The sequence below is a fragment of the Typopeltis vanoorti genome, chromosome 17, assembly GCF_054136105.1.
Source record: "Typopeltis vanoorti isolate ZY-2024b chromosome 17, IOZ_Tvanoo_1.0, whole genome shotgun sequence".
Lineage (NCBI taxonomy): Eukaryota > Metazoa > Arthropoda > Arachnida > Uropygi > Thelyphonidae > Typopeltis > Typopeltis vanoorti.
The window spans coordinates 9,858,840-9,883,105 of NC_143565.1; the positions used below are offsets into that span (position 1 = coordinate 9,858,840).

Consider the following 24,266-nt stretch of genomic DNA (forward strand, 5'->3'; position numbering starts at 1 on the left):
GATAGTCCTAACTACATCACATGGATTTTGATCAACGAATTTATGTGAAGCTTAAAGAATTTGCCATTATACTTATTCCAAGCATCCCTCTAAACTTGAACTAATAAGCCTAGATACAGTTGGGCTACATTTACATTTTTCTGATTTGATTATTCAGTTTCGTGAAGGAACTGTAGGCAGTGGGCAATCTTTTGAGGCCAACTAAGTGATGTTTGGAACCTTTGAAATGTGTTCACTATAAATTAAAGATTTTTTTCGCTAACTTAATTCACTGTTGAGAATGTTATAAATTTATGTTTAAGCGAGTTTGAAAAATATTCCTAACTCTGGTTTGACTCAATTTATTCGCCGACAGTCGCAATATCTAGTTTCCTATGCAGGTCTTTCGGCGTGTTCTGAAATATCAGTTGATCTCCATATTTTGGCTGAACTAATTACAAAATTAGGCCGACTTGACGACCTAAGAAACCAGTATGAAGAGTGACGCCATGAAGTAAACTGGTCTAATTCTAGTCATCTGAGGATGAAAATATTTACTTAACTTCTTCCATACGACTGTCTCCATGGTAACCTCAATCCCAAAAGTGAGAGACTACATGGAAGTGGGTCACGATGAAGCAATTTACAATTAAACGAAATCAGTTATAGCAAATGGCTTTAAAAAAAGGTAGAGTCGGAACTTTACGATCAATTGCTCGAATGACTTTCCCAGAGCCTCTTATTCGCAAGAGTTTTTTTTTTTTTTTTTTTGGCTAAATCAAGCTTCCCTCAGCCATCATTGATGGGCGAGCATTCAATGATTTGACATCTCAATGAGAATGGCAACACTGCTACCACGGCAGATTTGAGCAGGTTAAGTGTTTGCCGGAGAAATTCAAATGCTCGTGCGAGATGTTCAACTTTGAACTTGCTACAAAACTGTGGGAGGTTCTATCTTGTAACTAGAATTTACTTATTCTAGTTGCAGAATAATTGTGACCTGCATAGATACAGAGAGATCTCATACCTACTCATGAAACTGAAGCTTGTGTTCTATTGCAGAATTTCGTTGGTTTCGTGGTGGTTATATAGACCGCATCTGAGATGAGAACGACTTACTGAAGGATTCTTTGTACCGTTGGGTCCAAATATTGTCGTAAATTTCTCCACCTAACTAAGACTGAATATGTGGGCTCATTTTCATCTACTAAGGAAAAGTTTCCATAACAATTGTCAGCCGATTTATGTCAGGACGCTTCTTGTATACTTGATTAAAGTGAATCAGGCTATTGATAAAAACTTAATTGCCTCACCATGACTTAACGTATGACCAATCCCATTTGCTGCCTGACGTCAGTTATTACATAATACGTTTCAGTCAAGGTTTTCTAAGTTTTAAAATGCAGTCAACCGTGAATTCTTGCCTACAAGTTACAGGTATTAGGAAATAACTAATCTAGAGCAAGCATACGGTGGGTTTATCATAAATACGCAAACTGGCTCGAACGCAAACAGTTAAGTGCGACATAATTGGTTTAGCTTTAGTTCAAAAGCTTGAATTGTTGCATCTAGAAGGGACACACTCGACTTCGCGACAGCAATTTGCTGCTTCTGCTGTAAGTCGGAATGTTAATGAGATGTGCTCATCCGATTTGCCTATCCGTGGAGAAATAGTTTCAAGGAGGAAACTCCTTGCTCCATATATTAGCTGCTTACAGATTTTTAAAATACTCATTCCCAGCTTATTCCCTCCGAAGGCAATATTTATAAATATTTGGAGGTAAGTTTAACAGTGAAGAAATTCGCTAAAGTGATAAATGGATTTACTTTGAGCTTATAACTAATCGCAGGAGACTACTGCACTGTAATCTATCAGTTCAAGCCATTTCTCTTCATGACCTCTGGTCAGTCTCCGATTGGAGGAGAGCAGATATTCAGGTTTTCTTCGAAAATCGAGGCCGAAATGATCAATTCTGATCCAACACAGCTATTAGTAAGCTAAGCAATGCCAGTTACTATTTAGATTACTCGCTCTAAGTTAAATTTAGATCAGCGATGATCAGATTCGGCACACGTTTACGTGTTGAGTCCGAGTTACTCCGTGCCATTAGTTTTCTGCTTTCTTAAAACGGGAAAATATATTTCGACAGTTATTTACAAACACTAGCTTTATTTCAAGAGATAGCCTGCTGTACCTGAATGATTCTTGTATGTGGCCTTTAAAGTGATGGCAAGATATTGCTTTATTACCTCAATTATGCACGCCAAGGCCCTGTTTAATAGCTTCATTTTAAAGAGCCTTAAGGAAAGTGAAATTAGCAATTAACTTTACCAGATGAACATTTAAGCCTAATATCATTTACAGCAGATGGAGCATATGCTAAACTCAATTAACACAAGTGGGAGACTTCAACTTAAAAGCAATCATAAACGTGGTTATTTGAAGCAGTACTAATGAACACACGAGGAAGGCCTAGTTCAGTTCTCAGAAAAAACTAGTTCTGAATAAACTTCTGAAAAGAAACGGGGATAAGAAAAAGGCACCAGTAAGTTGGACATCATCGAAAATATTGAGCCCAAAAGAATGTCGCATGCACGAGGTAAGGTTATTTTAATGCAGTTACTAGGAAATGGCAGATGTTTCACTAGTTTTTGAACTGTTGGTTTTATTTGGCTTAAGCCAAGCAAGCATTTTAATGTGACTGGGCGAACTAAACTCATGTCCCTGAAAACTCTTCTGTTCTTGCACGAATTTTAATGTTAAATCCATTCAGATTTTACACGCTGTACCCCGACTTTTAGTCTCAGATCAGTTTTAAATATCGTTGAATCAATATTTCAGCGATCAAGTGCAATATGGGCACCCAAAGAAATTTCGGCAAGGTGAACTGCTTGAAATCCAGCCCTAGGAAGAAGAGTAAACTACTACTAGATTACTGCAGTTGCGCTCAGCTTTCTTGAAGAGAAAATTTAAAGCATGACTGCGCATCTATTCGGAATGCAGGGACAGAAAATTTCATACTCTGATGTGACTTGCCATTTTTTTTCTCTCCCTCATTACAGAAAATAAATATCGCACTATTTTGATGTTTGAAACAAGTTCAACTTGCTTTGTCACTGAATAGAAGTAGGGAAAAGAAATTGATAAATACCTTCGATATAAGCTCAACTGAAACAAAGAAACTTGTTGGGACATTGGTTTGACAGGAGAGCTTTGTACCCAGGGCTGGATTAACCGTCAAGCACGTGCTTAGGGCACCACAGAATTTCTGCTTTAGTTAGATGACGAGTTTAATTTAAGTTAACTTTTAGTTTCATTGTTTTTTCTTTTCTTACTGTTACCTACTTTGTTTCAGTAAATAATGACGTGTAGAAGGCGTAATAAAACTAACCACGTGCATGACGGTTCGATTACACCGTATTATCGCTCATGACGCTTTCTGACAGTACCATTGCGTCAAATGAGGTAATTTTTTTTATAATTAACGTAACCATTTTATTTTTTTTTTATTTGCCTGTCGGTTTTAAGTCTTGTTTTAATAAATTCTTAAGGCTCCAGAAGCAAATATAAAACAAATCACGTGGGTCTCAGAAACGCGCCTCCGGTAAAAGGCCTGGCTATCGCAGAAGTGCGACTCTGGTAAAATAAGAGTTAATTAAAGCACAAGATTCAGCTGTAAGCTGAAAATGATCGCATGATTTTGCCTGTGATGTGTAACTGTGTTGATTGCCACCTAATATTCAACAAAATAATTTTTATTTCTGTATTTAACAGATCCAAGAGCCAAAATGAAACGTGTTCAGTTAAGTGGCGCACAAAAGCGAAAACTATCAAAAAAGAAACAAGGAGACTTTGGAATTAGATTCCAAGACTGCAAATCTGACTGACTTCACACAAGTTCCACAACATTATATACCAATTCCTGATCAGAGCCAATCTCCGTCATCAGAAGTGGATACAAATACCACTTTGATCACTTCAAAATATTTTGTTGTGAATCAAGGCGTCACAAGCAGGTTCATCTAGCACATGTCTCACTACTGACCTCACTTTGTCTGTACATTCTCTTGATACCTCTACTGCAAATGTTGATGCAAGTTTCTTTACAAAACATTCGGAGGTTGAAATAATTGCTGAAAATGAAAGTTTAGTAGGCCATGGCGATGAAATGATTCAGTCTGCAAAAGATGAAGTAAATATAGCAAAAGATCCAGGATTGTGGCTTGATTTCTCTGCTGATGAGATGGCTTATTGAACTGCTTGTGGACCAAGTGACTGTCAACACCACAATGGACCATTTGACAAGTCTCGTCAACATTTTAGTGGCAAACCAGTAAGATACTGTTTGCAGAATCTTTTTGTTGGAACAAAAACTAATGGTGAGGAATACAAGAGAGTGGTTATTGTATTCACCAATGGGATCAGTTTGTTTGTAAACTGTTTGCTCCTAAAAATTCTCGCATTTTGTTACAAGAGTGGTTCAGTGACTGGCGAAATACTATCGTAATTGATCAACATGAAAAAATCACTACTCACCAAGACTATGCTAACATTCATAACTCGCAGACAAGGTGTAGGGTTGGGACAACAAATACAGGAAGAGTGATTACTGGGAACATATCCTGAGGCGTGTCATATCTGTTATTTGTACGTTAGCTGAACGTGGCTTGGCTTTGAGGTACAGAAGAAAGATTTGGATTATTGCAAAATGGGAACTTTTTAGGGCTGCTTAAGCTCATAAGTCAGACTGATCCATTTCTAGCAGGTATCATTGCGAAATATGGAAATTGTGGCAAAGGAAATCTGTCCAAAGTCACCTGCGAGGAACTCAATCAACTGATGGCTCAAGAGGTCCTCGTGCCTATTGTTGATGAAATCAAATCTTCTGGTTATTTTAGCTTGTCAGTTGATTCAACACCAACTCGGTCACATATCGATCAGTTAAGTGTAGTGTTGCACTCAGGTACGTACTTAAGATGGACATCCTATTGAACGCTTTTTAACCTTTCTGGAAATTAAAAGCCATACCGGTGAGGAAATCGCAAATCAGGTGTTGCAGTACTTACGTAAAGTTTGTCAGCTAAACTTTGCTAAATGTAGGGGTCAGTCTTATGACAACGCTGCTGACATGTCTGAGCGTTATATTGGGACGCAGAAAAACATTTTAGAAACAAACAAGTTTGTTATATATGTGCCCTGTGCAGCTGATTCAGTAGGCCGAAGTACTGTTGACTACTGACTGTCAAGAGGCGGTTAATTTTTTCTCTACAGTGCGGTTGCTCTTTTTTCAGTCTCAACCAGCCGGTGGAGAATTCTTAAAGGTTGTATTGGAAATGAAAATGTCTTAAATCCCTCTGATACCAGATGGGAGGCACATGCTATGGCAACAGCAGCCATTTTGAAATCTTTCCTTCAAATTTTAGAAGCATTAGACTGTATAGCCGAAGATCAGTCACAAAAAGGGAGACACTAGAAGAGAAGCAGATAATATTGCAAATAAGATGCAAGAGCTAGAATTCGTTTTTATGTCGAACTGTTGCAAACTTTTCATAGAGTAAGCAAAGTTCTACAGAATGAGGATGTCAACTTAAAATCATGTGCAGCTCTGTATGGATCATTAGCTGACCAATTGTGCACTTCACGAAATTAATTTGTAAGATATGAAGCAGCTACAAAAGGAAGTGTTACCAGATTTTGATTACAAGGCAGCTCAAACGTATCAGAAAGAAGGCACCCAATGACGGAGATGCTCCAGACGTATATCTGAATTCCAGAGAAATTTCGTATCACCTTTTACACAATTGTTGACAAACTTGACTGAGATGAGAAAGAGAGATATACAAAGAAATAGAGATTTTCTTTTCTAAGTGATATGCCACATAATGCAACTTCATCTACTGAAATTGCAAGTATTCTTAGTGTTGTCAAAAGCTGGTTGTTTACCCAGAGGACTTGAACACTAATTTCTCAGCTGAGCTTCAGCAGTTTCGCTCATGTGCACCATAAGTTCAGTGCAACAAAAAATGTAAAAACAAGATTCAGTCATGCTGAACTTTATAAAATTGTAGACGACAATATTCAGTGTGCCTTTCCAAATGTAGACATTGCCTTTGGTATATTTTTAACATTAATGGTCACAAATTGTTCAGCTGAGCGTTCATTTTCTCAGTTGAAGTACATTAAAAATCCCATCAGAACAACTATGCAAGAAGGCAGGTTGAATGCCTTATCTCGACTAAGAGAAGCAGATGTTACGTAAGATTAGTTTTGTGGATCTGATCAAAGACTTTGAAATTAAAAAAAGTAGGAGAAAACTTTTCAGATCTAAATAAAGTTGAAGTATACAAAAATAAACATTTTTCATCTTACTATAAGTTGTTTCATTTTTAAAAATAAAAATTTATTTTATTGTTTATATTTTGAATACGGGAAAAAAGGCGTTAGCTGATTTTTTTTATTTTGAATTACATAAAAATTTGAATTACAAAATCTTTTAAGTGCTTGGGGGGCCTCTATCGGTCTTATTTCGGCCGTTTGTACCAGATCCAGAAGTTGGTAGGGTGATCACTCCAGAAACTTGCCTCTAGTCACTAAAAGTAGGATACCATTTTACTAAAATAAAGAGCCAAGAGGCTTCACTTCGGCGATGCAAAATTATAAAGTGGATATTAAATCCAGCATCGTTTGAAAGTTATGGAAAACACCTCTCCAACACTTGGAGTTCCTTAGTACCGAGTTTTTGCTCACTTAAAGTTTCTGCCGAAAACCAATGAGATTGAAACAGCTGTCAGACCAGTGAAACCTTACCAAAATGGACCAATAGGGAGGCGAATATGTACTGGCGCAATGAGCGTGTGCTTCCTATCAGGTTCGGCTAGGGAAACTCAATATTGCGGCGAGTGTATTCCTGAAAGCTCACTGGTCGATTTTCGCACGAAAATTTTATAGTTTCTGTATTCGGCTTTGAAATGTTGAATGTCATTTTAGTTTTCTTGCAAGTTAAAATGTTCCAAAGAAATATGAAAAAGACGATTATACTTCGAATAAATGACAAGCAAAACTACTTTAAAATCTTTAGGCTTAATAGGGCAAGGTCAGGTGTGTTTTGCACCTAATGCAATAGAATATGCAAATATTAACTTGCATGCCAATTAATGACATTTAAGAACATTTTAATAATTTCTAGCATTTAATTACAGAGAATTCATTTTCTAAAACTTAACTCGAAGCAGAACTAGCGTCTGCTGCATAATTTCAACATGCGCGATTCGCATCCACTTAAAAAACAGTACTATACAACTTGCATTAAAGTCAACAAATTTACAATAAAAAAGGCAACAGTTAAAAGCAGTGTATAAACAACCGTAAAAGTTTTTCCTCAAACGCCGGCAAACACTAAAACTTATTGCTGGAATTGGTGTTTGTATGCCAAGATGCTGGATAGTCCAGTTCCAGCTGTGCTGCAGACTCATCTGGACCTGCTGGAGAAGCCAATAGTTATGCAAATGCAGTTCCTGGAATCAACCACTAGTTGACAAGTGGGTTCAGAAACCTAGTACTGGCGTGCTATTCAGTCACGTGGTACCCGTCCCCTTACATTGTCGAACACGAGGCAACATCTGAGCCTTTCTAAAGGATGGATCTGCAAGGGGAAAGGGATTTCCCAAGACAAAGAACACGCACACTACTACAACATAGTGGCACTTGGTAACTTAGCATCAGCCGATCGCACAATCTTCAACTATTTGAGGAATATCCTGGATTAAACATCCACACTGTTCATCTGTTTCTGGAGTGCGGCTCCTTCCATGAAATTCACAACGATGTCAGGGAGAGAAGACGCTTTGTAGATGTTTCGATGCCCGTAGTCCAACTTTCCGTCGAATTCGACAAACACAGGTGGTGGAAGATGAACAGGTCTGTCTCTCAAGGCCCTTTGAAATAGCTTTTTACCTAAATGTATAGAAACCATCATGTCGTCTGCGGCATGCAAGAACAGAATAGGGGCAGTCACGTTGCCAATCCTTTCTTCACTGTCGAAGTTAGTGTCTTCATGCCGTGTAGGATCAGAGCAGAAATTCTGAAAGAAAGGCAAGTTCCTGTGAAAGAAGGAAAGTGGAAAGGTGTGAGTGGCATCAGCTACACTGCTAAATGGCGCTTCTAGGATGATGGCTGCGGGATTACTGTCGCTCTGGGAAAGAGCTTCACCCAGCCGCACTGCTACGCCAGAACCTAAGGAATGTCCCCAAATGTAGACTCGGGACTTCGGCATCCTCTTCAGCAACCACCGGTACATCGCTCCAGCATCCCTCGCCAAGCCTTTAACTGTCGTTTTAGTGTTTGTAGAATCTCCGAAGCCACGATAGTCGAACGTCACGACATGAGCATCGACACGGGACTGGCTGAGCACCCTGTACATTCCTACACGATAGTTCGCTGCTCTGGTCTCAGAGTTACCATGGAGATAAAGAATCACTGGCCTGTCGTCCTCGAACTCGTTGTGCGGATTCAGTTTATGGCTGCACAAGCCAGTCAGACTGATGGGCATGACGTGCCAAACGCCAAGCTTGATACCCGAATCAGATTCCACAAAGAAGTGTCTGGTGCAATTGAATCCGTATTCTTGAGGCACCGAAAGGTCCATGAACGGAGGCCAATTAGCATAGTTCAAAAACACGGCATGCCTACGGATCCAAGTGCAGAAATAGAACCACACTGGCACACCCACGTAGAACATAAAAAGAAACACCGTGATTAATCTCACGAGAGGAGATTGACCTCTATAGGGTTCTCTTGTAGCAGGAACTACTGGATTTAGCTCCGCCTTTCTTCGTAGAACCTGGGACAGCATCTGGAGTCTGTAGCGCAGCATACCTGAAAGTACGAAATAAAGACCTTAAACCAAATTGAGTTTTCATAGCAAGTGGTTTAAGATGATTACTGAATTAAATTCGAACATCGTTAAAATATTGATAATAGATAACGAAAATATAGCAAGTTTTCTAGTAAAACTTCGGTACGTTGTACAAATACTGAACTCATTTGGTATTGAAATAGTTTATTTTTGTGGGAAATTTTTCCCACGCATTAGAACAATGCGTCTCTAGCATTATTTGCTTCCAACTGATTGACTAAGCATTTCAGCCTATTCATTGGGATACAGGATTTCCAGGAGGAAAGTCAGCCTCCATATCAACATGTACTACAGGATGCAAGAAATATCCATGAAGTATTTACTGTTGCATTCATGTTAGAACGCTGACAAATAAAATAAGATTCCCTTTATATCATCTCCGTAGCTGCAAAGTATCGCTTGTAAAAAACAAACATTTACTTAGAAGCACGGTAAGAGTCATGTTTTAAATATAGAAAGCCCTCCATTCAATATCCATTGGATATTCTTTACATTTGATGCTACACTAATAGCAACTCCGTGGACGGCCTGGTTACAGCATGTCTCTCCAGAGGGAGGGTTCGAATTCTGCAGGTGAGGAGAACAGATGTCTGTGGCAGATAAATTTATTGTCTGGCTGGAGATGGTTTGAAAAGTTCGAAGGACCAAGTAAACGAATAAATACAAAATTTAAAAAATCGTTAGCCCATTCATGGTAATGGGCTGTAGGTCAAACTCCAATAACTTCAATGATAGAAACTGAACAATTAAAGGGTGTTCAGAGTTGCTTTAAGTTATACAAATACTGTATAGGGTTAGATTCTCGGAATCTAACGAAGTCCTCTGTCCAATTCCTATTGGATAGAAGCCGTTGTGCATGGTTATTAAAGTTTGATATGGAATGTCAAAAGTCGAGTGGTTAGTCAATTGACTAGATCTGATCTAACATTGGCAGTAACCCCAAAAAGAAACAAACCTAATGGCACACTTATTGCCATGTGTTAGGTTAAGGCAGCGTTTATCAAATTTTTCCACCCACAAACATTTTACATCGCGATCTAGTACAGTTTCATGAATACATACCTTAACGATGTATACGGCGAATAAAAAAGTATACAGTGATTTTTCTAGGTTGTGTGTAAAATCTCAAACTGGGAAATTTAATGCGAGGTATCCTTGCCCTCGACTGTTAATAGGTCAATTCCAACCTGTAATTAAGGGAACGTTGACCGCATTGTACAGCGGGCTTGTTTAAAATCAATCGGGCCAAGGTTGTAAGTCTTAGTTCACATGAATATTGTGAATGGCAATACCATTGAGGTGCCAATTCGTTTTCTCATTCCTACTGTCCTTGACGAATTCGTGTTCTTCGGAAGTGGACATCTGTGTGGCAGCTAAATAGAATTTAAATACTTGACATGCCACGAGAGATCTATTGAAGGTAAACGTTAGACTCTCCTTCCCACATCTATGGGATGCGTTAGAGAGTAAACTTCACTAAGTGAAGTGTCCGTTTCTTTTAGATTTGTACAAGCTACGGAATCGGATCCATTCGGAGATTGTTTATTTCATAATAAAAAATGAGTTGCTAGCACTAGTTAGACATCACTCGGCTAAAGGACAATCCTGGACGCTGCTCCAGAGGCAAAGACGATTAAGTCATTTTGACCATGAGATAGCCAACTACTTGCACACATTACTTGGTTCCTTGGCAAAGATAAACCATTTCAGTTGAAGAATGTATTATTTTCGTAAGTCAACGCTCCGTTATTAAACGCAACCTTGAAAGACTCAAAATGTCACAGAAAGAAGCAGTTTTCCTGGAAGTTCTAGTTAAATGAAAATTAAGCTACTACTAAAGTAGTAAAAATATTGCAATGCAATCAAGTTTATTTTATCATCGCTGTACTTACTAGAAGACAGCCGTAATTACGCTACAATTCAGATAAAGTTAATGGAAGGTCAAATTCAGTGAAGACTACTTCGAAAGTAGTGATGCACGCACTGCTGCAATTGCGATTCCGGGATCGTGAGACCAGTGGCGGATTACCCATTAAGGCAATGAGGCATGCGCCTAGGGGGTCCAAGCCAAGACATCCCTCCTAAAATAGATTATGTTTACTGAAAACATAATCGATTTTAAGCGAAATTTTTTTCAAAACAATTACGTTTTAATACGTAGTTTGAATAGCGCGCACTCTACAGTTTAAATAATGCCGTTTAGTTTTCGCATAGTTTTGAACATTTTGTTCAAACTATGCGAAATAGAAACATTTTGGTACAATATTTTGTAAACAATTCATAAGGTCAAAATATTTCAAAAAGATGCAGTCATTGAAGGAGGTTACAGATCATTTAAGAATTTTAATAGAATATCGGAAACAAATTCGAGGAAATTGATCAATTTGAAACAGAAAGAAAAAAATTTCAGAGTCAAAATTTGAATGAGTTTGAACTGTTCGACAACTGAAGAAGCGTAAAATGAAACTGAAGTTTTTCACAGACTCGTTCCACATACCATGATAATTTTTCTGCAAAGGATCGGTTCAAAATTTAAACATTTAGCTATATGCGACAGTCTAATCACAGAAATGGCGAAACTGTTGCCTACGAAAAACTTCAAACTTTTCGTTTCTCTTTGAATATTCAAATTTTAATTAACAGAAATAGGTAGCGAAGCAACTTGCGCAAATATTCAAACGATCTCGAAGAACTTTTAGAAAATCAAATTCATTAACATGTTGCGCTTCACATTGAGGAAAAGGGCGAAAATGAAGGAAATATCATTGACACGTTTAAGAAAATTTTGTCCATAAAATGCTATCCAAACGCGAGTATCGCATTTGAACTATATTTGACATTGGCGTGCGTAGTGTGTGAAGGTGAGCGATCTTTTTCTAAGATGACATTAATAAAAAATCAAAAGAGGGCTGTAATGAGCCAAGAGCGATTAAATGCCTCGTCCCTAATTTCCATTGAACACAAGTTTGCCAAAAAAATAAACTTTGAAGACAATAAATTCGCGAATTCTAAAATTCACAAAGGAAATCTGTAAAAACGATAAAAAAATTATTCATTAAACTAAAAAGTTTAATTATTTATCATCCTTTAACAGACAGAAAAATCCAGAAGTTCAAAATTTTATTTGCCACCTTTTTTTTGGGGGGGGCAAATATAATTTGTCTAGGGGGGCCAACTGTCCTTAATCCGCCACCGAGTGGAACAAGCTACATTAAACGATGTTCGCTAAGAATATCTGAAGAGTTTAAAGTGGCGATGAAATCTTGCACGCCTGCTAGGCGAGCTGAAAAAATGAATTAAATGGTCACTTCATGTTACTTGCTAAGTGACATCGGGCTCAGCTCCGTGATGTAGAAAATCTTACTAAATGTTTAAAATGGAAGTTGCTTAACACCAGAAAAATTTGGCTTTGGAATTGCATGCCATGTTTCATAGCATGCAATTAGTTTTTCAATTATGAAAGCTTTGAGTTCAGCAACAACGCAAGCTGCCATCTATGACTAATAACGAGTAATGTGGTCAAAACAAAAAATAATTCGAAGAAACGTTCTGACTTAGGATTAGAAAGTGAATACTAGAAAAGTTGTTTCGGGGAGATGATTCAAAGCTGCGGCCAGTATAAACTCATTCAGGTACTCATTCCACAGAATGAGTAAGGGCCATCTTATGAGACCAGGTAACTCACTTTCATCTGAAACCGCTCCCAACAGCCATTTTCTAGAAAACGTGAATAAAACAACGATGCACAGGATAACTTTTTCATAAGCATATCGCAGAATGAAAAACGCGGGAATTTAAGCCCAATGCAAGTTAAAAACAAGAGGCTAGATTTCCAATCCTGAGAGAGAGAGAGAGAGGTCTTTCCCTTATTGCAAACTGGTCCTCAGCTGCAGATATCACTATCTGTGGTAAATTTTTTGTTCAACTGTTTCTTTAAATTGGGGAATAGGAAAGTTAAATGGGGCCAGGCAGACACTGAGAGCACAAGTTGTCTGTTGGGTTTCACGATCAGTGTGCGCGCGCGCAGGTGCATTGGCCTGCAAAAGCAACACGTTTTTCTTCGGAGCTGTGAATAAACAGCTCGCTGTAACAGTTTAACCTTTGAGGTGCTGGTTAAGGATTACACCATATTCCGAAAGACAATGGCAAAAACCTTCCCCGTTGACGTTTGGAACTTTGCGTTTTTTCCTATTGGATGTTCTCTGGGTCAATGATGAAGCCATTTCATTACTTGGACAATGACCAGCACTGCATCGATGTTTTCAGGTGTAATCGCTGTGGAAGGTCTTACATGACCTGGGGCATCTGTTGATAAAACATGGGGGGTTAAAGAGTTCAACATATGTTCTTGTCGTTACTTTCTTTTTTGCTTTAGGTGTTTATCAGAACTTTTCAGCTCCCCTCGTATATTCCTCATTTGCCGTGTTCAGTTGTAATTCAATTTTATTTCTGGAAAATTGTTAGTTTCTCTGCTAGTGTTATATTTAATTAGAAAATTTCTGGCCGAGTTCTCGCCACGAAAGCTCAAATTAACATTTGTTTAAATTTTTAGACATCGCCAGGGTCTGACTTCTAGGCCTCCAGATGCGAAGTTTGCCTGGCTTTGGCCAAATTGTTTTCTGCGAGATTAAGTTTTTGCATAAGTCGTACCCCAAAACAGTAACCCACTACTCCTACTTAACGTATGAAGGAAGTTGAAACACTACATATTCAGACTTGAAAAGTTCTAGTCAAAACGAAAGCCAAACTATGCGAAGTTAAAATTTGTCCAAAGAACGTAAAATGAGAAGCTATTCCAGGCCGACTATCACGTAAACTTAACATTATCAAGGGTGGGCTAAAGGGTAGATTGGGATACTTTAGACCAAAAACATTCAACTTTCCTAGCGACTTCAGGCTTCCAAAAAGTTACACCGAGCCAGGGATTGAAATGGTTTCGATCCAGAAAAGTTCCAAGATGAACAATTAAAAATTTCCAATCGCACCAATTAATTCCGGATAGAAATTTCGCGAATTTGTCTATCGGGATAGACAAAATTTACTTGTTCTGAAGATACTTCCGGGCAGTGGCGGATTGCCCAATAGGGGCACGCCTAGGGCTTCGTGGTCCCGAGAGACCTCAAAAATTACATAGCAAAAAAGATAATGCCTCTAAAGATTTAGTGGACGTTTATTTTCTAAATAGCTAATAATAATACTAACTAGAGAAATTAAATAAAGACTTTTACATAAAAGGCCTTACAACAAAATTGCACCAAGGGCATCAAAGGAACATAATCCGCTACTGCTTCCGGGTAGGAGCACATTCCCAGAAAAGTTTGCGACACCTCCAGGGATTCCAGACTTATCGAGGGAGTGTGTCAACAGCATCAAGTGATTGATCCTTCCAATTACTAACCGCGCTCAAACTTGCTTAACGTTTTGAGTGAGCCATTAGTAGCAGGTGCTACCAATCGACCAGCTTTACTATTCAGGATTAATTTAAGAATTAAGATGAAAAAAGCGCAAAAACAGCATTTAAGGTTTATGTAAAAAGTATGCTTCGAGTTAAGTTTTACGGTAAATCGTTCGGATTTGATGCAAAATTTCGTTCTCGATTAAATCCAGAAAGATATTAAGAACCCAAAAACAATTGAGTAGGATAAAATTTGTAAATTATAATTCCAATCAGGAACAATTGTCTGATCAGAAAGATTCATTCTTCGGACATTTTAACCACTGCACCAAGAAATTAAGTTCTATAATATTTAAACGTTTCGTATAAATTTACTTTCGAAGTTACAGTAAAGGGATACAAAATGCTAAGAGGTAGCAAAACCTAGGCTATTGACTGAGCGAGTTAATTGGGCGAAAAAAAATCAGTGGTAAATTACTGACAACCGAGTAACTAAAATTTAGGCACTCAATTTAAAATTAAATCCTAATTGGATTACGCGAGTTACCGATAGATGGCAGCATATGCTTTGATATTTAGGGATGCCAACATTTAGCTATTTTAGAGGCCGATTAAATAAAAAAAAACACCAAGTAAATTTAGTGAAAATTGCTTTAAAACTCTAAATTCCAAGTAGCAGTACGTAAATGAATTTTTACTATAGTCAAGACCGTGGCTATGACTTGGACCTAAAAGCTTTTTCCTATTTGGGCTCAAGTAGAAATGTTCAAGGCACTGGAAGGGTCGTATTTTGATTTCTTGATCATCCATTTTACTGGGGAAGAGTCGAGAATGTAATTTAAAACCGTTCACATTCGGGCGTCCTTTTTCGATACCAGAATTTATCTTCCGATGTTCCTTCTCCATTGCCGCAATTTTACTACATACAAAAAATGAAACTTAATCTTCACATTTTACGATCGACCTTGTAAACAAACCTTGTTTCAGAGTACCAGCGATTACTTAAGTCATGGGCTACTAGTTCTGTGATAAAAAAACTTTGGGATCTTTAATATTGGTAAAGGGGAACTTCGGTTTTTTTAAAAAAGTGCTTCGAAGCAGCTAAAGTAAGCTTACCCAAACTTTTCAAATTACGTCTAAAAGTTCAAACTTAAATCGAGTGTAAAACCTGCACAAATTAAAGCTTGAAGTTTTTGCATCTAGGAAACAATGTTAAAAATAAGACAGTACAAGGAACTACTTTATTCGTATGAAGTTCCCCTTTCCTCCCCATAGGAGGGGTTGAGCACTGCCGTTTAGGATATGCCTCTAGTGATACTAATTCGGTTTAGTGTGGGAGGATAAAAGGAGATAACGATTGAGACATTTAAGTTGGTCAAGGGTCGTTACCGGATTAATATGGAAAGTTTTTCATAGAAGAGAAAAAGGGAACGTCCTGAAAGCTGTATAAGGAGAGCGAGCAGGGTTTTTTTGCAAAGAGTGGGATGCATTGTTTGACAAAGTCAGGAATTCAGATACACCGATTTTAAAGCACGGTTTGATAGTGTGTGTGCGCGCGCATCTACCTCCATGGAGGTAGAGTGTTCAATATTCACGTTCTTGTTTCAGCTTTGCACAAAGTAATCGGGAAAGCTAAAACGCAAGATTAAATAGAAGTTTTATATCCTACACACCATGGCAAGGCCGAATGTTTTCGCCAATTCAAACGAACGTGCTTTTCACAACTTCGTATGCACTTTTCTCTCAGGAGTTTATGTTCAATTGTTGGTCTGATAGATAGGGAGAGAGTCTTGCATTTCGCTTAAATTCTATGGACTGGATTGTCCGAGGTGCGCAAGTCAATGGTTCCTAGAATTGGCTTAAGTTCTAATACTACAGAGAAAACTTTCAATGTATACTGAAAAATGTCATGGCCTAGTTCAGACTGCTTTGGCAGCCGATCTTAATTCGGTATTTAACGAGGAAAAAATCGTCTGCAAATCGAGGAAGCCCATTTGCAGACATTCTTAGATGACTAACTTGTAGAGTTTCTTTGAGCCAATAAGTGTCTAGGAGAAATACTTTATTCTGCGAGGATGAGGACTTGCATCTAAAAATTGATTGCCGTTCTCTCGAGAACTAGCCTACAGAAAAATGCTTTCTCTAAAGTTGAGAAGTTTTATAGTTCCTATATGAAAAAAGTTTCCTGAGAGAACAGGCTTCGTAATCAAACTTTCTTAGGAGGTTGAACGCATCTTCGGCAGGCGTTAAACTGTTCAGCATCACAAGCTATCGATATTCATCTAGCAGAAAATCGAAAGCCGAGTCTCCCCGAAGTCAGTGACAATACCATACATGATCGATCTTTCACTAGGAAATTGTACAGTATAAAGTGCTTTCGCAGTTTAACTTGCGACTCTTCAGCGGTATAACCACATAGTCGAGTGGAAACGGTTTAGTGACAACCTGAGCATTTTTTTTTTGCAATTTTTGAACAGTCAAAGTTACGATAAAATTCTCAGGAACGTAATTATCAAACTTCACTAGAAGTATGACAAAAGCGCCTGGAATAAGTTTATATTCCAAGAAGATAGTCCATCTGGAATATTTAATATATGGACTAGATAAACCCCCAAAATTTCAGAACATTATGAATCTGCCAGTGTTACTTCTTTCAAGTTTTCTGTATAGAAGATACAAGTGATGTTTTAGACATTTAGATTACGGCAATAGATTTGTTATCTATAATGGTGTTAAGAGGATAAGCAAGTGGCACCAAAAGGAAATAATTCAAGCACTGAAAAAAAAAAATCAACATTAAACTTAATCACAACCGAAGATTAGGCTGTCGTGCAAGTTAATTTTAAATCTCGCTAGACTGCAGGAGGAAACTCAAATTTCAAGAAAACTTTTTTCCATATGATATTAGCTAATTCATTTTGTTTAAAGCCTTCCAAAAGGGGTTAGAATTGCGTCTAAGACGCAAAGAACTAATCTTTCCCAAGGAATTGATAGCCGAGATTTGTATTAAGATTAAGAAAGATTGATGAAGGCTTTAAATAGGGACGTTACTGAAAAAGCTTATACCGTGAATAAGAGTTATAGTCAACAAAATACGAGCATTTTCTTTCCCCACAAGATAGTAACGTACTATAAGTTGATTCACCTTATGTGAATAAAGTCATTTAGTACGATTTTTAGTGAATATGGCAAATTTAATCTGGAAATTTCCAAATGTCTAAGCTAGTATGGTTGGATGTCAACCGAGTAAGTATGCACGTCACTACACAAGACTGTTCAATTTAATTGAACAATCAGAGCTGGTCAAAGTTCCAGTGCTGGATTAAACCCTGGAGGCCCTATGCAGTCGAAATCTCAGGGCTCCCCTAGGTGACAGAAAATGAGCTTTTAAGAGAAACTAATTGAACCTGGTGTTTATGTACTTTAACTTGTTAATGTACAATTACATTAAAGACTATAGGGAAAATAAAGTATTGATTTAAAGTTTGTTTCTTTGAGTTGATTCAGTTTTTCTAATTTTTTGAAAACTATTTATGTTTGAAGTAATTTTCTTTCAAGATGAAATCAATATTATTTTGATCCGTTGTCGCTAGGCCGGTGCCTGCTTGGTAATCCAGCATTGCAAAGACCAGATAAGATTAGAAGATTCGGATGGTATCAATGAAAGCAATAAACTGAAGAAAAATATAATATTTCTACAACATGTCAAGAGAAAAGATACAACGGAAATAAAGTGGACTCGCTTAAGCTGTCAGGAGAAATGCAAAGCATAATTTGAGCAATGCACGAGCTAATGCATTTGCTAACTGGCCAAGCGTTATGTAGTGGAACCGTTAGGTCTATACGAACACCACTTTGGGCTAAACCTCAAGCGAGACTGGCCATTAAAAAACGTATGGATAGTGTCGCTGCAGTAACCCGATAGTTTTTGAACTTTCCTTGGCGATTTTTGCTTATTTTAATCTCCTTTAGTAGGAAGTGGTTTTAGCCCCTCAAACAGAGGGACAGGTAATATCAGTGACAAGTTCATTAACTTGACCGAATTTCTGACTGCTAAGGAACTTCTGAACTCTTCAGACCAAAAGAAATTAATGAAGCATACTGGGTGTGTGTTTGTGTGTGTATGAGGGGAATAGATTGTCCATCTTTACAAGATGTGTACGTGAAATGAATTTTATTATTCGAGCCGCTGAACAAAGTTCCAAACAGCGGATAACTTCATGAGCATAACCTTCAGTTCTCGTGCACGTCGTCGTGTCAAACGAGTCACGGTTGTTTCATTACCTTCGCTAACTGGCTACGGCATTTGAGCGCCGTTCAAGTGTGTCGAACTGTTCCGGAACACGGATAAATGCGCGTTCCGAGCGATTTAGAAAGTGCAAGGAAAGAACGCGGTTAATCGCCAAGTTATCTCGAGGGAAAAGTAAAGTAGAGCATACAAAGGCGCTTTCGACTTCCTTGGTTCGAGCGACACTGGTGTGACGCGGGTTGAAGCGTACCAAAACTTTAGCTTAGATTCTTCCAACCGGGAAGAGGAAGTTCCTTCCATCGGCTTTTCCGGGTTTCCTTTACACAAGAAAACCGCAAGAAAGCATTTGTCGAAATGCAATTCCGGATACTGATGACATCTGCCAACTTCGCTCAGCCATGTCACTGCGATAAAAAGATCGCCCGTAAGAGTTGGGAGATTACGTTAATTTTAAATGCTTAGGAACCAACCAAATGCTTACCGAGCGATCATTAACTTCCTAATGAAGTGCGATTAGAAACTTCAGGTGTGAATTTTGCAATGCAAAACAGCTAAAGTTTAACTGGCCCATACCTGGTGGGGCTTATGGAAACCGTTGAGTACATAACTAATCTGGTTTGTCTCTTGGGGGAAGAAACTGGTTGAGCTATCCAGACCATGGCTTCAATGTTGGATACAACAGATTCTGGGAAGAGAGAACATCCCAGAAATTTCCCCTTAAAATTGACAGGGTTTAATCTGAACACCACTTGATTGTCGCAGACGTCACCAGAACAAGTTTCTAGTTGGATAAAATTAAACCAATCTAAACATTAACGTTTAACTCAATATCAGATTAGATTTTTTGTTCTATTATGATTCATGGGGTTTCGTTGAAGCGAGTGGAAATTTTCGGAGTTGGCTGGGATACACTATGGAGACTGACGAATTTAACTGCTGAACAGATTAAAACTTGGACTTTCAACACTGAATTAGCCGGTTCTTCGAAAGCAAATCCGGAGAAAATTCGACCGACTGCAAGATGCTTTAGTGCAAGTACTGGTGGTACAACGTAGTGCCATAATCCTCTATCCATTAAACATTAGTGAAGTTTAAGCCTAAAAATTAGGCTTTCAAAATTAAGGAATTTAGTTATTCTGCTCGGTATGCGGCATCGGATTTTTATTCAGGCAATACGTGTTTTCTAATCATAGGCTTTTATATAAAAAATATTCCTCCATGAGTCAACTAAACCCACCCATTTCCAAAAATACTGTTGTCTAGATATCGTTGAATTTCCATTTGTACAGGGGATTTCTATCCGTGGCGTTCACTCAGTTCTGCACATCGCATCTGATGTTCTGCGGTGTCCCTTGTTCAGCTTCAATTACTAAAAAAATTCCCTTCGACTAGCGCCCTTTAGGCCCAAAAGGCTAACACCGATAGTTTTGATTCTAGTCGTTAATCGAAATTTTTCAATTAGCCGCTCCCCTCTGCAGAGCAGCCTTCTAAGTAACTGCTTTAAACGAGCGTCTCACTAAACCACTGTAGAAGTCATTTAAAACTAATCTTGGGGTTTAGAATCACAAGACGGGACCGACTCTCAGCAGCTAAAATCAGGGGTTGGTATAGCTTTAATCCTAACTTCTGGAAATCGGTAGGCATCCAGTTCCAATTTTCAAAATTTAGGGTTAAGTTTATCCTAATTTAAGAACTAACAGTAGTGCAAGGCAAGCCTGGCCTGCAGCTTCTGTTAATTTTAGTCTTAGCATGCAATGTATTAAGTGGCAAATGAATTTTATTTGCCACTAACAGTAAAACAATAGTTTATAGAAAAACAGTATTTGTGTACTTGGGTTTACGAATACTCGACATCTGTCGATTCACAGCAGCGTCATATCGCTAAATCTCATGAGTGGATCTGATTCAGACTAGTCTTGTGTAAATGGGCATCGTATTGACATACGAGGCGAATCGTCGTAAAGCAGGATAGTACTGTATTTAAATAATATCTTCCCTGCAAATACTATTCGTCCTATTGTGAAATAGTTTCACGCCTGAGGAAGTATTTCAGCTGTATACTCATGACTAATACAAAAATTCCAGAATTAGTGCATCTACAAAAATTCAAACGAAATCCTCCACCCCCACACAAAAAAAATGTAATACTGACCTAAGATATCAGGGATATTAGTTCCAATATCAATTATGGTTGATAGTAACAACTATAACAAGCATGTACAAGGTCTCAACTTTATCTTTGATGCTTTCTGCAAGAAAAGAAATTGTGCTTCACCAGGTCTGATATCCCATGCGAGAGAAAAAAAGTTGGATTTGGAATTCTCTTTATATAATCTGCCCTGTCTCAAGTTCTTCCTATACCACTGTGCCTTCATTTGCTGCCTTGACCGTTCTCCAAACGGAATTATATAACACCTCCAGGGAGTCCAAAGTCTCATCGAGGGGGTACCTACTCGAAACTACCATCTACCACCCACTAGACTTTTAGACAAACATCCATGCCCACGGTGGGATTCGAACCCGCAGCCTTTTTGGCTGGATAGCAAATATGCTGACCACTCGGCCAAGGCCTTTGACTTCCAATTTGAAAGTTCATAACCCGACTAGCTTTCATTCAATTGCAGACCAAGCTGGTAAGGAAGATGAACCCAAATTGTCCACAAACCCAGATTCATTTCATTCTCCCAACACAAATAGTTCCCTCTCTAAATACACCGCTGATAAATTTCTTGGTAAATGACCATAACCTTGTCACTGTATGCTACTGATCAGCCTTCTCCCATTTCATTCACAGCCTCGTATCCCATGGCACTACTGGGATGACTTGAGTTGCACATAGCACTGTTTCCATGGCCTGCTCTGATTTAATAAATTCTCAGAAAGAGCAGCGTTTAACCCCAAACTCCCCTCAACCTTTATCCAAACTGGTTAAAATTGTGTCAAAGCTGTCCAAACGAAAAATTGGAACGTGCCCAATGGCTGCAGTCAAACTCCAACCTTACTCCGTCTGCATTACAGTACTTAACTGCAAAGACCAAAGCAGACTAAGAGCAAGTGCACTAAGCTTGTCCTCTGTCTTAATGGCAGTCGTGTCTTCTGCTCACTTGCCAAGATTGTGAGACAACCTCTACCCTTCCATCCCAATGTGGAATGGAAAAACTTGGAAAGAAAAGACCTTCTGGCAGTTTTTCCACCTGCACAAACCAAGGACGAACTGTACACAGCATTTCTTTGAAATTTCACTAGGAAATAAGAAAAGGTCATCAACAGAAACTGTTACATTTATACCACTCGCTACTTGATCAATATGGATTCTGCAATTCTCGTTCCACAGACCTTGCTAACCTCACTCAACTTTGATGCATGCTATGGAAAAACTAGCAAAAAGTGGTCATTGATATTTCTAGCGCCTTCAATCAAGTCTGACCTCCTTACCAAGCTACCATCCTATGGTGTTCTTCCCTCCCTTTGGGTGAATTGTAGGCTTGTAATCTGGCCATTCACTGCTGTTATTGCCAATTGTTTCCTTCCAGATTTCACAATGCTCGTGTATCCCAGCATTCACGACAGTACTTTCATTTTCAAAATCAGTGCTCAATTTACTCGTGTTGTTTCAAGATCTTTAATCAATCACCTAAACAAATGGGCCTTTCTATTCTCAAGTGGGATGAGGATAACTTAGTGATTAATGCCACCAAAACGCAGTCTTCTCATTTCTATAAATAGACTATTTCTATTCCGCTCACTTGAGAATATTCTCATTGTGAACGATGACCGATTCTCTTCCTCGGGTTAACTCGACATCCAGTCTACCTAGTCATGAGCAAACGAAGTACCTATAGCTTCTTCAGCCTCAAACTTAGTACTCCCGTTTCAAATAGTACTTGTCTTCTGCTCAACTCCAGATACTTAATATAGCTCAAATCCACCCGCCATCTTCGAATGCCGTTTGCACATTTGGAACGTAGTTTTCAGAATGCCGATTGTATACAGAAACGAGTAGTTTGCTTAAAACTACTTCCCTTAACGCCTCCCTCCACTCACTTTCCCACAGTTGTTACTTTACATCCGAGGTATTTTCATAGGCACTATGAAAAAAAACTGGCCGCTACAATCCCTCCACTTTACAGTTCAAATCCAAACTTCATCCTCTGCTTTCATTTCCTACACGCTGTGGAGAAGACTCAAAGCACATCTCCCAAGGCTACAAGTTTCAGGTTTAAGAAACCATCATTCTCAGTTTCATTTAACATACGGGACTCATGTTATAGGTCTGGGGACACGTTTGTGGGACTCAAAAAACAATTCAGAACAGTGATCGCTCTTAGCTCATCCACCATTAAATTCAATTCGAAAACTTCAAGTTGTTAGAATGAAGATATTTCCTTACGCCTTACTAGGTATTCATCTTCATTCCTCGATTGCGAAAGCAATTTCCACATGATGGGTTTGCCTGCTATAGGATAACAAAGCTCTTTTGTTAATGAATGCGTATATTTTAGCAACACAGAACCGTTATACTGTGGGCTAAACTTCCCAATGAGAAACTGGTTTATCTTCACATGAAACTCGTTCAGTGAGAGACTACCGCCCACTTACTTGAGGGTCAGAAAGAGTGTCTAAGAGAAAGGGTTTCTGGACTAAGTAAAAACGGAATAAAAAAGTAAGTGCCATGGGTGGGCTAATTCAGTATAGTTTTCAGGGTGGAATCAAAATTTGACATTTCCTTACAATCAAGCAATCTAAGATTCAGTTTCAAATAACAGTGTTTGCAATAACAGCGGAAAAAGTTCTAGCCGGTATTAATTGCCTGTCACTTCACTTAGCATCAATTTAATCTAAGCCTAATTAGATGAGTTTGTATTACTACCGAGTGATATTGTATATCAATTTCATGCAACACGACATTAAGTATTCATTAAATGAATAGGCGAATCATTGTACCTTATTTCTTCAAACTCGACTGATTAATAAATCAAAAGTTACTATCCTGTCATTTGACAGGATAGTAACTTTTGGCAGTGAAGGATCGAAATGAACTGAAACCATGTGTTAATCATGTAGCCGAGATAATCATACATAAACCCAATATTTTCCAACATTGTCAGGATGAAAAAAGTCGAATAGCGTTCCACAACTAAAGAAATTGAATGCTTCAACATTTAAAATTTATTAAATTTTAATATTTTCTTAGGCAAGAAAATTTAAGCTACTTTACGAATCGATATGAAAGCTCATGACATACTAAAGTATACTTTTCAGTGTTTTTTGGTAGACTGGGGATCTTTTTCCAAGTGAACTGCAAATTAAGACAAGTAATCGAAGTTTTGCACCGCTCCTTTAGGGCCGAGCCGTACCCAATGTTTGGTTACAGTTAACATTGTAGTCAATTTCTTAATTGGACCAGTTTGGGAATTCATATTCTGTTTGAAAGGAGTAAGAATTGATAGTTTCCATGAAAGAAGCTATGAACATTAGAGCTCGTGTATTTTGTCCAGCTGTATGCTTTACAGTGAAGTATCCAAACTGCCATCATTAAAGATGCGGATATTTCCAGGATTTGGTTTAATTATTTCAGATGACCAGCGTCAATTTATGAACATGAGAATTTCTGGGTTAAGTTACCCTTGCTAACATGTTGGGGGACCTTCCGAGAAGGAAGAAAGAATCTCTTGCCACATTCATGTGGCTATATTACCTAGAAGAGATTTATATTCTCAGACGGATT

The 24,266-nt window shown here is 38.4% G+C and overlaps 1 pseudogene across 1 annotated transcript in view; it reads right to left on the reverse strand.

Moving 5' to 3' along the window:
* Positions 1 to 7,117: 7,117 nt before the first annotated feature.
* LOC150097137 (lysophosphatidylserine lipase ABHD12 pseudogene) overlaps positions 7,118 to 24,266 on the reverse strand; it is a 34,575-nt pseudogene continuing 17,426 nt past the window's right edge. Inside the window, exon 2 of the transcript XR_016549676.1 lies at positions 7,118 to 8,854. The product of XR_016549676.1 is annotated as a lysophosphatidylserine lipase ABHD12 pseudogene (transcript). The remainder of the gene's footprint in view (positions 8,855 to 24,266) is intronic.